Below are 20,480 nucleotides of genomic sequence, written 5' to 3'. Positions count from 1 at the left end.
GCTTGCGTTAACATACGCTTTAGCGGCACACAATGTATGGTTGTCTAACCAGTTAATCAATTTCACATCCCGTACGGCTATTTTAGCCGTACACACGTCCGTCCGTTTGCATCGCGAGGACAATGAGAGTCGTACCGTGTAATGGGACGACGGATCCGGCCACCGGCTTGTAAATCATAAGGTTTTACTACTTAATGATGCTTCGGTGCGCCGTGTAAAGTACAATTGCGTTGTGTCTCACAAGACTGCATATCGTAACGTTGATAACGAGAACGTGATCTTACGATTTGTGAATGTTAAAAGAAAAGAGAATGAAATCTTCTGTACAATGTTCGAAAAAAGTAAACTTTTTTTCAACGAATTATTTAATCACATTTGTAAAAGATTTATAATAAATTTACTATTTTCCATTTCGGATTTAATGTCTTATATTTTTTTATTAGGATGTGCATCGTGTATCGTACATAATAATGAGAATCAGCATCAACGATACGTGCAAGCCTCGTATGTCTGAAACGCGTGTGCGCGCACTCACGTTCACGCACTCGCGCGTACATGTTGCCACACGCATGCGGGATTAATTTTTGCCCATGGAGTGGTGATAGCGCGACGACTAGAGCCACTTGAGACATACTCATTCACACCCTCATTAAGTGCATCGTGCGTCTTCTTTTCTAACCGCCACGTCACGACAACCTCTTTTTCTCTCCAAGTTCTCTTTCGTGCATGCAATTTTTCTTAAGCCTCGTCTGAGGAGAACCGTCATCTTCGACTTTAGCGAACTCACGTGTCGTAGATTGCTCGCGACTGGTGCAAACGAGAAATGTCACGTAACTATATTTAAGTTATCGTCTCATAATGCAATTTTTAAAGAAAAAATCCTTTGAAAGAGCTTTTGAATAATCACGAATCTATCGATTTAAAATTTGTTTCATGAATTTAAATCTCTCTTTATTAAATATTTACTAAACGTTATTTACTGGCGTACGTTACGAATTATCCTGCGCTTGAAATATACTAACGCAACTATTTGCGAGTAATCTCGGACCAGACGAAGAATTTGCAAGCGGACAACCGAGTTTAAAGACCGAAGAATCGACCGATCCCGACTAACTAGCCGTCGCGTCGTCATAGATGCGCTTCCGACACTCGCGAATTAGTAAATTTCATTAAAGCTCTCTCTATACTTCTCTCTCTCTCTCTCTCTCTCTCTAACTCGTACTACTACATGCTGATTAGTTTTCTGGCGAATCAGCCGCAGCGACGGCGGTCGTCTTCGAGCCATCCAATCAACCGACCAACTAACCAACGTCCGAAGCTCTGCTAATCGTCGAGAATCCCTCCGCATTATCCGCGTAAGCCGCGGTACTTTCGACTGTATCTAATATTAATGAGAAATTGTAGGAGACCGACTATATACCGGCTTAATCTCCTTAAGATCAGACGCCGTCATTAAATATTTACCGCGGACGCGGATAATAGTGTTCTGTGTGCCGGCATTGTTTCGTCGCCTCTGATGAGCGTATATTTATATAATTAATAAAAGCAACGGTGGGGTCCTCGAGAGAGAAACAAAAAGCGTACTAATAGTCCATCGCGATGGCGGCGGGAGTGCGCGGCGAAGAGACGCCGCCGGAAATGAGCATTTGCACGCTCGACGGAGGAAGCACGCGGCTCTGAAAGAAATTGAATCCTTCGGCGAAATCACCTGTTAGGGTCGCCATGAAAAGAATCTTGTTCTATGTACCGTCTTCAAAGGAAAGCGAGAAGAAAGGATGAATCTTCCCGCGCTTTTCTCGCGTCAAATTGGCACTCCCTGTCCGCCGCCTGTTTCCCGCCTTATCGTTCGCTCACTTTCTCTCTTTTTTCCTTCGATTGCACGATATTGTAGAGAAAATTATTATCTAGAGCTTGATAATTAATCTGGCAGGATCATCTCGGCGTCGCGTGTGTAGAATTAATGTTGAATCGTTCTTTGTCAATCGTTGCAAATGCAGATTTTTTGTTTTTTTTTTTGGCATCTATTCGATATATATATATATAGAATATATATAGAATATATATCGTAGTATAATATTATTTAAACGCGATCAAACTTGAAGCGGGCAAAACTTGATGCACAGGACAATTCGGAATTGTTGGAAATAACGTTCGATACAAACGCTCGATAATAAATTGTAAAATCGGACTTTATGTGCGACCACTTTGCCGAGTGTTATGGTACATTTTGCGGAATTTCGTCCAGCGATACGCGTTGTACATCAAACTCCCCTCGGAGAAATTTCCAGCGGACGTTCGATATCGACGCGGTTCGCTAGGCCGGGATATAATGGCCGAGCAAATTCCAAATTGTGATATCCCCGAGCGCGTGTTACGTCACGTGTCACATGTCCGTGATAACCGACGGACTCGTTATCATCCGCGTCGGTACGGGATCGACGGGCATCGCTGGCGCGGCGATCTCAGAGATCTATCCAAATACAATACCGTAACGAGACGACGGGATGCGCTAACGACCACAGCGCGAAATTAATGATGCTCGTCTGAACTATCGAATAACAGTACTTAGGCTCTCATTACCCGAAGTATACCATTACCGACGCGGAAGGTTAACGAAGGGCGCCACAGATTATCTATCTTCCGTTACATTAATATCACGTTGTTATATGTCCACGTTGCGTAGATATTAGCATTATTTCTGGAAATGCGTAAACAGTGTCCTATTTCTCTCTTACATGAGATCACGTGTTTTCGATACACATCTCGACGTGTAGCCCGCATCTCAATGCAAAATGTGTATATAATTGCTAGTATGTACATATATATGGGAATGTAAGTGTGAATATAGATGTATGTATCAATGTACGTATATATATAATCTGGATATATATATATATCTGTTTTATATAATAAATTCGTAAATCGGCAAGTCGCGCTGAAAATTAACTGCTAGTTTCGCTAAATTTTTCACCGCCAGTCGACGCGCGACGTCGAGCCGCTGTCAAAGCCGGAACAATTTTTCTCGGTCCGACGCGAGGAGCTCGTATATTCCGAGTGCGGCCGCGATAAAATTTAAAATATACGACGACACCATTGCGCGCCGCCGCTGCGAAGTGGCTTTAAATTTCCGTTATGCGCCTATCCAGGTATTTCGAGTTATGGACTCCTTTCTGATCCGCCTTACGCCCATCATTTTTAACTCGCCTTCATCATCCCTTCCGGGCGAAAAATGCAACGCTCTTTTAATATATATGCGTCCATGCGTAAGCATAATGTTATGCGCGATAGTTAACGATAGTATATCGATTTCGCGTAAATTGTAAACGTTTACAGCATTTATTAACAAAGTTTGGTCCATTTATCATACAAAATAAATTATTATTTTGGATCTGATATCGTTACACAGAGAGTTGTCTGTTTTATTAATATCAAAAAAAAATAATTCTCGTTATTCTCGTGTGTAAGCAATTTGAAATGTTAGCCATTTGACAATATACGATGCAGGGAGAGAAAGAGTATTTAATTTAATTAATTCCGATATTCGGTGAATATCAATTTAGTTTCACAGCATATTGAATAAGCGACAGCTTTACTTTCAATTGAAGGTATAAGCGCACATATCTGGCTAAATATAAATCAGAGCAATCCCATGACGAATCCAAAGGTTCGATCTGCAATTAAACTTGTACCGGCAAAACTCGTTAATATGCGCTTTATCGCTGATATTAAATCGGGTAATTTCTATTGCTCGAATATAATATCTTTTGATTATTATTTTGTTCCGTTTAATATTTAAAACGGAATACAGTATTTTCAAAAAATTTCAGATAATTATTTCTATAGTTTTATGATAACATAATTTTATTTGTGTAGGTATGCATGTATGATGTACTGTATTTGCGCTATTGTTATGCTAATATTTTAAATATTTTTTTATCATCTAAAATTACTAATATATTCTAATATCTCGAAATTATTAATAAATTTTAACAATAAGTATTTGCTGACTTTTCAATATTTTATAAAATTGGTGATCAAGAGACGAAAGAATTTTAACTATTCTAAAATAGTATGCATTCTAACAAATTGTAAAAAATTTTAAATTATTATATTAATAATATATATAATTACCGAGTGGTCCAGAGCGATTCCTTGAGAAAATTACATAAATGATGGTTTTGAACACTCTGTATATTCTTGTGCGTTCGGGTATCATGCGCAATGTCGTCTGAATTGATTTAGTGTCAAATTCATTACTATCGCAGACAGACACATCGTTGATCAGACAACATTTCTAATTAATCCCGGAATAAACAAAATGCTTTGCCCCGTTTTGCAAATATGCGTTAGCCCTAATTAACGATCAAAGTTAGGCGCGACAATTTGCACATGAAAGAAATTAAAGCCGATTGACAATAACCTGTGATCAATAGACGTAACGTGTAAAAATATTTAATATTGTTAGAGAGCCAAAGACTTTATTTTTAATTATTTAAACGCTAATTTTTCTCGGTAATGCCGAAAGTTTTCATCAAATCTGCATAGTTGACAGTTCCATAACTTGGGCGCTACTTTGTACCCAATTTAGTTTTGCGATCATTAATTATTGTGGTTATTTATATCAATAACAAATATATTAATGCGAATAACATCAATAACAACTCTCTCGATTGCGATAAGGGTGAATGGGGAAAAGAGGAAAAGGGAAAAGGGTCAGGGGAATCAGTTTCGCACAAGCCTCTCGCAGATCGGACAAACCGCGACTCGCTTTGTTCGCGATTTATCGATGGGTCGGGTACAAATAGGGTCGTTCCTATCGCGCCATTCTGCGCGCGATGTAGTGCGACAGCACGTTCAAAAGCGTCATTTCGATTTCACACCGTCGATTTCGACTGGCGAAACGATCGCTAGACCGTGCTCGCGTTACAATGTGCCCAGTTCACTGTTTACCGACGTTCGTATAAGAGCGGATAGATAGCGTTTGTGAAGGGCTGGGGAAACTCGTCAACTCGGTTTTGTTCGGCTAACGAATTTGAAAAACGACGCGAGTCGCCAATGGAAAAAAAAATCTAGCGTTCCGCCCGACAACCAGAACCCTTTCTCCGCAGTTACAATCTCCAGCCAGTATCAAATGTTTTCTGAATTTTTGCGTTCTAACGTTCTCTGTAAATTACGCGGATACGATTACATTTCTCTTGGAACGATCGAGTAATGTTTTACAAGGGGAATTCAGCGAATTAAATTCCCGACAATACGCTTGAGTGCTCGTTGCTGGATGTCACTGTAATCCGTGCACGATAGAAACAACGTGATAATCCGCGAGCAGTAATCAGCAACGAGGTTGTAAATAGTGAAAAGGGGATCTCTCTCTCTCTCTCTCTCTTTCTTTCTCTCTCTCGTAGCACGTGTTTCCCTTTAATGGCACCGACGTACATACATATGTATATACGTCGGTAAAGGGTGAAAGCGGAGGGAAGAAGAGGGACCGCATGGTGCATTATGCGCCCTTATTGTACCCTTGGCTCTCTCCCTTCCACCGTGCCTTACAAATAATCCTCGCAACAGCATAACTCCATTAATAATCGCTATAAATATTCATCCGGCTAGTGATTTACGGGTTGACCGCGGATATATGATAAAAAAGTGTTCTTCGCGAAAAATTTTAATGCCGCTTCCTGCGGCGACCATTACGGCTGACCCTCGCTCCTTTCTGCTTTAGCCGATATATTTTACTTTCGCGGGGGCAAAAATTAAAAGGGGGTAGAACGTACTTACCCAAGTGCGGCCGATATATATGTATATATATATAAAAGCGTATACTTGTATATACGAGGGTGCGTTCCTTTTAATAACGGCGTCTGCGACGTAATAAGACATTTTAGGCACCTGAAACAGTATTTTCGGCTGTAATATTCCTCGCGAGCCAATTTCGTCTTGGGCTTACGTTGCTAAAAGATCCTCTTAAATCTTAATTATAAGCCACGATAATACTGCTGGGTTTTTTAATACGGCCAGCGTCCTCAGGTTATAAAGTAAGCCCACGATATATCACGAAGAATTTGCCTCAGAATTTATCGCTGAAAATGGTTATTAGGTTGGAATAAATTTATTTATGCGATGCTCACGCACACACACCCACAGATCTTGTATAAAAATTTGTCATCCGCGAAATATATTCCTTCTTCTGTATAATTAATATCTCTCAGATAGAGAAATTAATATCTCTTATATACATGTATATATGTGTCATTTTGACAATTGATATTCTTGCAAAAGCAGTAATTGAAAACGCAAAGAAATTATACATATATTTTGACGTTTAGACTTTAAGATCTTAATACAGTTTATACGGACGAAATTATCATTTTTGGTCGAGACACGGAGTTAGCTTCATTATCTAATTTAATGATGCCTTTAATATCAAACGCTCGCGACGTCGTCACTACGCGAACGAGCACTATTTGTATGACTAAATTGGTTGGGCGTTGCTAAAAGGGATGTCGAGAGGAGCGAGGTGCTCGTTCGTACAAGCCACCCTCCTCAGTGAGAGAGAAGAGGGAAATTCTCCGGTGGGGTTGGGCGCTCGCAGAAGTTGAGTTTTCTGTTATTACCGTCGTGCATCTATGAAATTGCACGTTACCCTCAAGGAAACTTCGCACGAAGATTGAGGCATTCATAAAGATATTAATAATTGACTTGCGCAGTGCGCTCCGACATAGCTGAAGGCGTATCTTAGCCCCGCTCGACAAATATTCGCCGATACAATTATCTTTTGTCTATTTAAAGGTCTTTCTCTTAATATCTTTTCTCCGCCTTTAAAGATTCGTATAAGATATATCTTGGAATTATAATTAATAAAGCAAACCTCTTTAAGCATATAACGTTTCTAGCTAAGTCTTTTCTACGTGGAAAGAATTGAAAAAGAAACGAAAAAAAAAAAAAAGTAAATAGCATTTTATATATCGCCCAACCAATATTAATTTCCCGGCAAAGTGCGCGAGCTACATTCTGCACGCAGTTAAATCCGACAGCGAACATTAATTACGATCGAGCTAAAAAGCCCTTAATCCGGCATCGCGCGACCAAACTCATTCGCGCGAACGGCCGAGGCGATAGGATAAGAGAAACGAGGACATTCGGGCTAAAACTCTTCGTCCCGCGAAGCGGAAGCGCCGTCGTCTCTCGAATCTCGTTTAATATAGCGATCGCGCCGCTCCCTCTATGTATGTACGCGATGTACCTATGTACGAGGGGGGCACATACGAGGGATGCACACGCCCGGATACACGTGCGTACACGGACGAGCGCGCACGACCAATCGCTTTAGAGACGGTCGGCCGACGATAACGAGGCCGCGGCGGCAAAGGAAACGGAACATCGCGGGATATGCGTGCGGAATTTTTCATGCAATCCTATAAATGGAGAGCGGAGAGCGCGGCGCACCGCGGCCATCCTGCCGGGTCCATATCACCTCGGTGGATTCCGGGCTCGCGCAGTTCTGCCCAGGGTTCTGATCGCGACCAGCGTGACCCAGCGCCGGCTGGGTATGGTATACGGCGGGTACGGCTCCTCTCGTGCATTGGTTGCACGTCCCATTGCGCAAATGCGCCATTTGGATTCCCACCGACGAACGCGCACGCAAGAGAGATGTATTTTATGGACGGTTATACTGTATATACAGGGTGCGTCGGTATTACCGGTGCGATGTAAAATCCCTGAGATGGGAGATTGAGATAAGACAAACTTGCAATCGGTTTTCTCACGATAAAAGTTGCGAATACGCGTTAACTCTAATTAACGATCATAGTCAGGCACGATGATTATCACACGAGAAAAATTAAAATCGACGAACGATGTAACTTGTAATCCATAAATGTAGAACTCATAAAAATATTGATTATCGCGAGCGAATAAATGTTGTATCAAATTATGATTAAACATTAATTTCGGAAAATCCGTAAATTTTCTTCCACGAGTTTTGCATATAGTTAACAAAATTTAACATAATTGTCGAAGCTAAATATCTCAAATAAATTTCAAATTTAAGTTTTGATTCGATAAGATTGAATCAAGATTTTTCGTGTATTTATGCTCGCGAAGCTTAACTCGATAATCATTGACGTCTCTTCATCGAAGCAATCATCATTTCTCTTTAGCTTGTCTTCGAATAATTTATAATCGAGATGATGTCTAATTGTGGGACACACTATATACACTCATACTTTTCTCGAAGTCCATTTTCAGTTGGGTAGAGGTGTCTCGATGTGCTTAGCCCCTTCGGCGTCCCGTATATTTAATTGGTTGTCGCCCTTCGGCCACCGGGGAATTGCGCACGAGATTTCGGTCGTGTCGACTCAAAGAGCCTCTTCTCTTTCGTGGAAGCAGTGTTATGCGAGACATGCGTATTGCCCGCAGTGATATTCTGGTGTATATCCGGTATTATTCCAACGACATTCTGTTATTTGAATCTGGGATATATATGAATCTTGTCGCGACTGCGATTCACTGCCAAATTACAGTTAATCACGTTTAGTCAGCTGTTAGGATTTTTCCTTGCTCCTTGCGTTTGCGCTTGCTATTCTTCGTGAACCGCGTAGTTAGCCGCTCATTGTCCTGTCCTCAGATCTCTCTCGCTAAAAAGTTATAGTTACTCGTCGCGACGACAGCGTATATATATATATATATATATATATATATATGGCGTCGAGGTGAAAAGGTTATCGCCACCATAAAACCCAGGTAACTCGATTTCGTGATTCGTGTCACGATGCAGCCCGGTGCATTCGACTGCGTCCCTGCTATAATTACTTGAATTCAGTGCTTTCGTGGAGGGTGTCGCTCGAATCCCAAGCTTTATTGGCTTGTCCTTTAATCAATGCGACCGAACCCTCGCAATAGACTCTGCGAGTACAGCGATGCGCGACGACAAGCGAAGACAGCGATAGCAACTTCCGATTGCAAGGGTTGTCGGTTGCCGACAACGCGCATGGCATCTGACTGTCGATTGAAATTATGGGGCTGCAGCGAGGTCGGTAATCACCATAAGCGCAACCGTCTGCGGGAATTAGCAAGTCTATTAGTACATGCGCCGAGACGTACCATCGCTAAGTGACAATTGCTTCCGTATATTTGCGAGAGTGGCACGTCGCGACGTTGAGAGAAAACATTCGCGGATTTTAGTTAAATTTCTTGTTAATCATATTTGCTGATTAACATACATGATAAAATTATAAATTTTACTTAATAAAAAAATTAATTCAAAAGATTATTCTTAATTTGATAAAAATCTTTTCCTTTCTATAGAACGTCTTTTTTGATAATCCAGCAAGATCGATGACGATGGCGACGTCGTAGAAAGGAATTTATCGACGTACGTCGTGATCAATAAAAACGATGGTAAGTAACATCTCAAGAATGTGCGATTAGTATGTCGCCACCCAAAGTCTTTAATTAAAAAAACACTCGTGCCACAGTCTCGCCTTAAATTTTGCAATGCAGCTTTTCTAATTAGGAAAGTGTATGTGATACTTTTCTAATTAAAAAAGTTTCGCGTCGCAANTCCGCCATAGACTCCTTCATCGGTACGCGCAAGTTTGTGCGTATTTGTAAGTTAAGATAAGTGTATTTTTCGAATTAACGACTTTGATATTTATAGTAAGAGATTTTTAGCAAATAAATTGTTGCGCAATCAGATATATAATTTTCAAGAATGATTCAAGTTTCGATCTTGACCGTTTTGTTTATTTGTTTTTTTTTTTTTTTGTTTAACGTGGCCAATGACAATAACGGAGAAATCGGATGTAAGTTAGTTGGCAGCAATACTCGGTGAACAGAGTATTTACGGCGACATTGTCAGAAAGATCCAAAGGGGGTCCAGAGCACAAGGGAAAAAGAGAAAAACGAGCCAAAGTGGCATTTCGAAAGTTTCTCATTCTTGAAGTCGAAGTTTGCCTTTGAGGGTGTAATGAAGCGGGAGCGAGCGGGCGCGTCGAGGGAGTCTCCTCACCTGTCAAGTGCAACCTGTTATCAAGTTACTTAAAGCGGCTCCCGTCTGGTAAACGTACCGCGATAAGCTCCGCGCAGTTACGTCAAAGTGGGGTATGGCGCTTGAGAAGCGCAAAGTTTCGCGTATATACTTACTTCGTCTGCGTTCTCAGGTGCGCGCCGATACGCAAAGATCGGAGAAGAAACCTTCGGTTTACTTCAAGCGCCGATTTCCCCTTCATTCATCCGCGCATCCTTGTATTACAACTTTTGGCGCGGAAAACTTCTCCGGGATTTTAATTAAATCTGTTGAAAAAGGATACTTTCGCGGACGTGCCAGACGTACACGTGGCTAATGTCTATTAAATAACGGTTAGAAAATATAATCCCCCGCTAATTACAGAGAATTATATAAATCTGTACTCTGAATGCGTCAGATATACACAGACGATTTTTCTAAACGGTCTCTCGCTAATGAAACAATGTTCCTCTCTCGCGTGACATTTTAGACATCTCGCGTATTAATGGTGCGACATAGTAGTGCGTAGTATAATCGCAATAATTACGCAATGTCGTTTTTCAAGAGGGTACATTTCGATGGGAACGACAGCGCCTATCAGACTCAAAGAGACAGACAGACAGACGGGGTTGCGCCCGGAGACTGTCAGCTAATGAAGCAGGGATGCGCGGGAATGACAGCGAGCCACCGGCGGTGAATAGTTTGCAAAGTTAGGAGGCAGTTAGATAGCTATGGCGTGACGACATTAATAACACCTTATTAGCCCTAGGCGCAGCCGCACACCGTCTGAAGATAAATGAGATCGCGGTCGACTTGCCACCAGGTACAGAGCTCGCAGTGCTATCGAGAGCAAAACAATGGATTCCATTGTGACGGCCGCGAGAATCAGATTTCTGTGCTTTTCATGCAGGTGGATTCTCGGCGTAAATGTTCTATAAAGCGATATAGTATACTATGGATGTATTATGGCTTTGAGACATATTGATATTATTTCAAATTAACATTCACCGATCGATTCTCGTTAATTATGTCATTGGCAATTCACGCGCCAGGCAGAATCTAATGAAAAATTAATTATTATTTCATAGCCTATGTAATTGTGTCATCTATATATATTTGCATTGGATTTATATATTGGATGAGACGTTTTATTTCGGTGCCTTTATTATTTGATTGATTGTTTGCATATTGTTATTGTCATACCAGTGTACGAATGCATTATATATTCGAACGGTTTCGATCAAATTCGCTGGATGAGGATCGTCATGTATGTTTTATGAATAGAATATAGCTTGTCGAGCTTCCATCTAATTAATGACAACAAATTAAGCAAATAAATGATGTAATTAACGTTACGAAATGGTTGCACCGGTATACGCGCTATACTTGTACCTTAATTAATCAGGCTGGTTTGCGCTGATCACACATCTATGAATGTATCTCCATCAGTGTAACTGTTTACACTTCATCTCTATAGACATTGATTGTTGATTGCAGAATGCAGAAACTGTGTTACGATAGTTTCTATAGCTCGTCAATTCATGGACGAAGCTCTACGCGCGTTCAAAGAAACAATAAACTTTTATAATTAAACAGCATAGCTTAGTAATTAAAAACAGAACTTTTGTAATTAAATATGCATATCGCACTGGTCTGAACTGAATTACAAAAGGTTGCTTTGCGAAGCTGAAGCAGATTCTGCATGCGCTTTTATCTCGATTTAACATTCTCGCGATCCCAAACTTTCCTAACATTCTGAAGGAATAATCATAATGCATTTCATAATTTGTAGGTTACATAAAAAAAAAAAAAATGGTCGGACAATTCACATTTCTCGTTTTATTTACGCAGCCACAGTTAAAGTTTAATACGGAATATTCCGCAATTGCGAACATCGGCGTGTTAGTCGCGACCGATATATCCGGCTTGAAAAGGTACGCGTGGGATCGGCGCACCGAACGGCGCGCTGCGCGAACGGACAAAATCAAATAACGGAACGCGGTTTGTTTGCAAGCCACCCCCGCGAACGGCCGGCAGAAACATACAAACCATCCCCCGGATACGAATACGAGCAATTCTCCCCCTCACGCTCGCTTGCTCCGACCGACTACGACCCTGCAGCACCTATCTTTCTCTCACTTACGCTCACACCGATACTCTCTCTTTCTCTTTCTCTCGTTTTCCGCCCTCGCAATCTAGAGGCCAGCAGAACACGACAATCAGCACGAGCCGCGACAGAAACGTACCCCGCATACAGATATCCATGGTTTTATTTAGGGCTTCTGGTTAGAAGGCGCACGCAAAAACAACAGTTACCGGCACGCCCGTCGTGGAAACTCATTTTAAGGTCGGCGGGTGTGTCGTGGAACTAATTCGGTTCTTGAGTGATTTTGCAAACTGGGAAAGGGGCTAATTAAAGGTTTTCTTTATGTGCGTGGCGAGTCATTTGGATCGCGTGGTCGAGGGGACTTTCCTGGTTGCGGATTCTCGAAAATGAGTTGGTTAAATGAAGGCAGAACGTAATATTTGCCCCCTATACAGTTCTCCGTTTGATACAAATTCGAGATTTCGTATATCCTGACACGATGTTTCTTAAATATTAACATTTCATATTCGGAGAAGAATCTAACTTGGATAAAGTATTAAATATTATCGCGACTCGCGCTTAGATGTGTAAATATAACTAAAAACAAGAGTGTAATTGGGCCATTACGTTTATCAGAGATGAAAGAGCAACGCCTCTTTTTACCTTCGAGAACCACGAGCAGGGCACTCGCCGAGAACCGAGCAATGTTAATCATATAGCGGCAATTTTAATGAGTCGACTCTTCGCTTAATTATGTCCCGTATGATGCGAGGACGCGGGTACGAGAAGCGAATAATGAGATCGCTGCCCTTGGTACATCCGGTGATCCCGTCGCACGTGTTCTCAGTATCAAAGCCGGCCTTCCTCGTGTAAAAAAAAAAAAGGCTACTCGTGTCGCTACCGAGCCGCGAAACGTCCAAACTGTGTAAAAGCGTCGCGAGAGTACATACACGCGGAAGTGCGTATCTGCGCGTTATTCAGCCTTAAAAAGTGCGTGCACATTGGAATGCGGTGACAAATGCACGTCGGGCGTGTTTGCCGCAACAGTGGTTGTCCCACGCTCGCATTGCCTGATTGCGAGCGACTTAATGAAGACTGGCGGGGCGCATTCCAATTTGCACGTATGACGCTCGTTTCGCTGCCGTGAGACGAGAGGATTGCGCGGTGACGAATGTCGTCGCTACGTGGCTAATATAGATATCGCGAATGCGAAAAATATTAAATTCCTACAAATATCTCTCATTTTCGTCGTTGCATCTCTCCACCGAGAGTCGAAGATAGATGATGAGCAGTGTTTTTTCTCACGTCAGCATGAATGTTAAGACATCGCAAAAATATAAAAGAATTCTCCAATTGTGTGTTATTTCTTATATATTTTTTCTCTCTTATTATATAAGAAATAAGTGTATATATGATAAAGATTTTTAATAGAGCATACAATTAAATATCTTTCACGCAATATCTTTTTAATATCGGTCTTAATTATAGCAATAAGTTGGCTATCTACGCTTTTCTTTGCCTATTTTCATTTTCTGCAACCGTGCTTTTCTCCAGAGAGAAGATATTCACCAGGCACTCCTTCTCGAAGCAGTTTCAGATCCAACATTGGAGAAATGGTTTATGCGGATTCGAAAATGAAACTACGAGCCATTTAAAAGTTCTTCCAGAATATCGGCGGCTATCTAAAGGCTAAGTGAAGGCACATAAAAATACTTTTTTATATAGTTTTTTTTTTTTAGATACGAGCCGCCGTCGTCCTCTATATCATAATATAAAATTCACGTTGCATTTGGAAAATCGGGATACTTTTTCGAATAATCTTCGACGAGTATAGTGCGAAGAGACTCAAATTCTGCTCATATCCTTTTTGCTCGAGTTTAGCCACTTTCTTTCCGCAGAATTCGATTCTGTAGAATCGTTGAAAGCAAAGCGCATCCCGAGCGACTGAAAAGCCGACTGTGGCGCATTATATTCGATTCGCCAGCGGATTCGAGTCGAGGATTCGCCGCACCGTAATAACCTGGTAAAGTGAAAAATTCCAGAATGCTATGCCGTCGAGGAAGATTCGTATGCACGGCACAGAGCAGCCAAGTTCCTAGAACTTTTAATTGACTCCTTTTCGAAACTTAACAGACGTGACTTTGATCGTCCTCCTCTCATCTCTGCGATCTCCTTAGAAACTTTCAGTTTCAACGGCGACGAGGAACGTTTCCTGACGCGACGTTCGACGTTCTTATTCGAGAGATTGGCGGGTCAGGAAAATCGCAGGCAGATTCTCTCCACGTTGATATTCCGTATGCCTTCGATGCGACTCGCGGCTTATTTACCCGATAGTCGTACAAGCTTGCGTTTAGCAATCATACAATCGACGTTGCGAGCAGTATTATTCCCGATGCAATCTCTGATCGCAATATCTCGAACAAAATTACTCGGTCTATTTTCTGCCCTTGTGTTATATCCGGAGTTTCCCTTCGATTGCTCGATATCGAATGATAGTTCTCATCGTATCGGTTTTTTTTTTTTTCGATGGTTCGACGATTAAAAGCGATATTCCGTGAAAATAGAAAATATGTTTTTTTTGTTACAATTTTTAATGAAATCTGACCCCTATCGTGCAGATAGATTTTACTTAATCATTACCACAGTCCACATATAAAAACTCCCAAAAGCAACATGATATGTTATTTCACAATAAATTCTAAGGGAAATATTAGTCGAAATAAATATACTCTCTCTAAAGTGATTCTGTTTTCCTGTATTCATTACATAATCATTGTGAGATCTCAAAGTCAATATATTATTTAATGCAGCGAATGTTTGCGATTCAATATTTCTATTATACGTTGCTTGCAATCCGACACGATTGAATTTTTCACAGCAACGCGATGGACATATTTTTACCGTTTTCCTGTCGCTGCTGCTTTAAATGCTTCAAGATCGATGTGCAGGCGTTCGTGAAAGCTTCTTTTATTTACTTGTCCTACAAAGGTTCTCGTTGCAGCGTGTATCACTTTGTTAAAATTCCGATAGCGTTGCACGTGTAAGAATAATGAAACGGAAAAAAAGGTTGCTGTGACATGAATAAAAGAACTGTCAAAAAAAAAAGAATTTGCTAAAATGCGCTGAATGAAAAGAATAAGGGACAACTGGAAATTGAATAATATAAATACAAATTTTTATAAAAAATAGTCTATCTATATCCGCTTTCATTGTTGCATAAAAAAAAGTTTAATACGCGAAAATCGCACAACAAATTATCAATATTTTTCACATATTAATACAGAGTTTATTTTATTCTTAAATACTATCTATCTTTCTAATCGTAAAAACTATAATATATTGTAAAAATGAGTCGTTGCCTATAACTTCAATCTGTAACAATTTTAGTAAATCGAAGGCATCTCTGCAGTAATTATATCAAGAAAGCAATACAGATCGAAGGAAAATTACAACAGAAGAAGAGAAAGATATTCGAAAGAGTGATAGCAAAGATATATTTTTCTCATGGCCTCATATTATTACTTCGACGTACTTTAGCGACCGGAAACGCACACGAATACGACAATATAACAGCAGGAGAAGCAGCGCTATCGAAATGTACGAGCGACTCGTGCATGATCTGCCCATACTCGCTTGCATGCTAAGAGCATATACTATGAAGCCGAGCCGCACGCTCGTGCCACAAGCCCGTAAGGGCGTTTCGCTTTTACGGGAAAGTCGAGCCGCGTATCCGCATGCCTTAACCCGTATGCGAGCGAGAATCGCGTTAGCAAGCCGCTTACCGCGTTGCATCTGCGAGGCAAAGGGAGGCAATGCGAGGCAAAGCACAAGACGGTTCAGGGCCGACACGATAAATACAAGTTCACCGAGCGGCTCTCCGAGCAGGTTCGGCGTATTGAATTTTGCTCGTAGCAACATACGTTCGCGGTTTCGCGGCGGTATCGATAAACACGCGCGGCAGTAAATTTGATCGGGCCAATGACGAGTTATTGGAATACGCGGGGGATATCGCACTCATCTCATCCCCCTCGTATTTGCGTAATTAAATCTGCGTACTGCGCGCCAGAAATATTGTAAGTTGATCGTTAAAATATTAATTTATCTCGTTGCGTTGCGCATCATTTCCTCGATTTCGTAGCAACCGATAATGACAAACGATTCGCATAAAATCTGATTTAATTCCTCCGGCGAAGTTCTACTGATTAGCGTTTTATTCTTCGACGATAGGACCGGTTTTATTGCAACTATGTAACTAGAATGGTGAAGATCCATGAAAGCGATAAAAGACCCTGCGCGTGTAAAGATCGCAAGGACGTTAAGCCGCTGAGAAAGAAAAAAATACGACATGCTAACGCCGTCATGGCCGCGATAATGCCCGCTTAGAAACGATTATGTCGACGACTTGGCATACGAAAACATGTATGCCACTGGTCGAATGCGTAAAAAAATGCTCAAGTTAAATATATATAATAGTAAGAAATTTCGCATAGTTATACATGTGTTATAAAAACTGGAACGTGACCTTTAGATATATAAAAATAAAGATTATTTTAATAAAGTTTTGAAAAAATTGTTTAAATATCATTTAAAAATTTTTTTAAATTAAATATATAAAAAACAAAATTTAAATTTAAATTATTTGCTTTTTGCAGGAGGATTTTTGCGCCAAGTTCGCCAAATAATTAAATTGAAATTTGAACTAATTAATTCAATAGCAAAATAAATTTTCATGATAAATTGCAAAAAAAAGTATTATATTATTTGCGTCCTCTGACAAATCAGTTGTTACATTGTAAAAACGATAAATTTAACTTTATGGTGCATTTGGATTAATATTTTCCATGACGCTTCATCGCTGTACGACTATGAATCGAGTGACGGGAGTACAACCGCCAGTTTCCGACAATATTGTCATCGAAATGAGTTTCGATCGAGGGAGGGAGAATATGCATTTTAACGACTTTTGATATTGAATCTACGTCCAAAGCAATAAATATTATTTCGCTTGTTCATTACTCGGCAATATTTTGCGTGAATAAATGATTAACGTACATGGGAAATTCAATTCTTCTTCAATTTACATTTAATATCATTTCGCTTTGAAATTGCAATTGGAATATGCCGTTTGCCGTTGCGTCTATCTTGACTTAATTCTCGTTTTCATTAGAAGAAAGTCGCAGGTATTAATCTCGCTGATAGTGACGCAGCCGGCGGATCGAGTTATACTGCGCTCGGTTATATCCCCGGTGAAACAATTCGCTTATCAGTAGATGGCAACTGGGGGTGGAGGGGTTTGATAGACGTCGTCGGTACTGGTCCGTGCCGCGTCACGACGAATCTATTCGGTTGTTACAGCTGTCGAAACTATGAAATTCAATGCGGCGAATTTGCATGCTAATCCGCGCGGCGTAAACCCCGGCATCCGTGTACTTTGCGCCCGGTTGTGTCTAAGTTGTAATTCAATAAAGACAGGAGAGCGCCGCCGGTTGTAACGCTGTGACTCGGTTAACTCGCGCTGCTAACGACTTTAACAACGCACACACGATCAATCTCCGGCGCGGGCGCGGGTGCGTACATGTACGTGTGCGTGTGCACCCTTCGTGCGTGACGAAAATTTTCAGCTAGTGATGTTAGGCACTTGGAAACTATGCTGCAAATTGTTCCACTGCCACGGCACTGCCGCTCGGATGAGCGTGGATCTCCTTGTCTAATGGCCTCGAAGAACAACGCGCATTTTCAGCGCTATAAATTGCGAACGTAACGATCCATGATGTTAAAGTGATTATTTATATGCCAAAATTATTGTTGTAATTTGTAAAATCGCGTTTGAGGAGGAACAGTTGTGACAGAATAGAATTGAAGAAAATTAAATATTAAAAAAATTGAATAAATAAATGAATAAATAAAAAATTTAATGTTTCTTTCTGCAATTTTTCATTTAAATATATAAATCCATCTAATGCACGATATAGTTATAGTCATAAGCAAAGTTTTCAGTTTACACACTCTCGTACGGCCTCGAAACGCTTGATCGATAGTCTCGTCGACGCGTCCAAGTCGAATTTCCCACGCCGCGTATCGCGCGCTCGCCAGCGTTCTAAAAACAAGGTAACGATTGTGATGATTCATCTATCACGCTATGCTCGTATTATAACTTCTCTACGGCACGATAAAGCTCATTCCTCGCTAGTTCGCTTGGCATAGTCTCGCTATGGCATACCGACGGAATTCCATTTAATGTTAAACGCCTGGCGGAGGGAAAACATTGCCGTGGCGCGCGCGGAGAAGCGAGATAGTCGAACTAAATTATGTCTTCCACTACCGGTAACAGAGGCTCCGCGAGCGATAAGCAATTGCAAGAATTATAATAGCACCTAATAAATAAATTTAGATAACGCGCGATACTTCGCCGCGCATACGCGGCCGATGGGTCCATCGGCTATCTTCGAGAAATGAATGCCTCGCGTATTTTTCTTTTCGCAAGCTCGGAAGTTAATAAATGAATTCTCGCGCGTCGCGATATTTCAGAGGCGATATCGTCGCGCAAAAAATAAGTTTTTTCTCGCAAATTAATTCCGCGCACGAAATATATTTCTGATATATATACACTTACATACATGCATGTATGCAATACTTTTTATTTTTAAAAAATTCTTCTTGAATAATTCAACTGATAAGAGATTATAAATTACGCAAAATATACTTCATTGCTATCTAAATTTGACCGAATAATTATTATAGTTTCGACTATTAACTTGAATATATCAATAAAGAAACTGCAGAGATAACTTATTTTTCTATATTTTGCAAAATTAGAGAATTGAATTTAAATGCAAATATATTTAGAATCTATTCTTTTAATTTTAACCGTAAATTTTAGCACGCGACTCTGTTAAGATTATTGTCGCTTTTGCATTGTCAATAGAAGTTTTGTCCCAATTTCGTTTCGTGTCTATTGCGCAAGTTGAATTTTTCGTATTCTTATCATTCGGATATAAAAACCTCCGCAAAGGCGATGTTTGTCCGCGCACGAAAATCAGTCTGATCTGTATCAGCCCCGTGCAACTCACTTCGATAAATTCGAGATAGGACGATAGTAAAACGGAAATGTCTTTGAAATAAAAGCCAAGAGATACGCGTTCGATGGCGGTTTACGAGTGAACACGAGCGTGTCCTTGTCGTCCCGCCAACGTAATTTCCACAGGCTTTGATCTTCGATTTTTCCAACAAGAAAGTCACCGCGCGAGAACTGACTCTGCGTCTTTTGTGCACACATGCTATCTAGCACCGCGTGTAATTTCGATCGCGTGTTCGGTTCATTATGGGCAGTGTCGGCCGAGCGAGAGATGACGCTTCGCAAAATGGAAAAGATCCATTGAAGCCAGCTCTTACGATCAAGAAAGGAGTGATGCTTTTTGTCGGTCCGCGATCTCATTATTTCATTGGTGACAAAAAACTTTTTGAATGTTTTGTTCAACAATGTTTCATTATTTTATGATAGCAATTTTAAAAATAACACATACTATTATCTTAAAATTTAAATTTAACTTTGATTTTGCCCAAGGATAATAAACGTTCGAGGTACACAATATAAGAAATGTATACAATATAAATATAAGTAATACACACAAAATGTATACATAACAAATCTTGTTTATCGAGAAAGTCGTTTGGCGCGATGTTGCCGACCCGAAACAGTCACAGTTTAACACTCACTTTGAGAAAGTCGTTATACTATTAAATATTAGACGTTGTATATCAGACATCGAAGACAACTGTGTAAATCTTCATCAGTTAGAATTTAATTACAATTATATTTGATACACGTAACATCCTCGACATTGGTGATCAAGATCGCAATAATATAAATTATAACGAAGAAAACAGAATACGTGCGAGTGTGTGAAAATATACAGGTAAAATATAATGGAAAGCAAAATTTAATTACTTTAGCTAAAACATATGATAATGTGTGGAGACACATATATAAAATATATCTTTGTTCCAGACGCTTTTTCATTTATACAATTAAAAAATAAGACTATATATTATATTTTTTTATTTAGTGTTTAATAAGAATGTTGCGTATAAATATTACTATAATATAAAACCTATACTTTTTTGCAAAAAGTATAATTAATCTTATCTGTAAAGCATCTTTTAAAAATACGATTATAGTTTTCCATGTTGTTTTATATTAATCAACATATGCAACATATCTATAAAACTGAATAAAAAACGTATATTATTTTTTTATAATAGTGCTAGGCTTTAATTTAAGAAAAAAATTAATTTTTGTATAAAGATTATTAAACATATATTTTTTGAGATAGTACATATCAAATATGTTGAATTATAATTTAATAATTTTTATATAAAAATCAAATTTAT

The 20,480-nt window shown here is 40.0% G+C and overlaps 1 protein-coding gene across 1 annotated transcript in view; it reads left to right on the top strand.

The window, feature by feature from the left end:
* The first annotated feature begins 19,778 nt into the window (after positions 1-19,778).
* LOC115233021 overlaps positions 19,779-20,480 on the top strand; it is a 2,784-nt gene continuing 2,082 nt past the window's right edge. The window contains exon 1 of the mRNA XM_029803233.1: positions 19,779-20,005. The gene's annotated coding sequence lies outside the window, so the exon portion shown is untranslated. The remainder of the gene's footprint in view (positions 20,006-20,480) is intronic.

This window comes from Formica exsecta, unplaced genomic scaffold (assembly GCF_003651465.1).
Source record: "Formica exsecta isolate Colony F162 unplaced genomic scaffold, ASM365146v1 scaffold155, whole genome shotgun sequence".
NCBI classification, from domain to species: domain Eukaryota; kingdom Metazoa; phylum Arthropoda; class Insecta; order Hymenoptera; family Formicidae; genus Formica; species Formica exsecta.
This window is presented reverse-complemented; position numbering and strand designations above follow the sequence as displayed.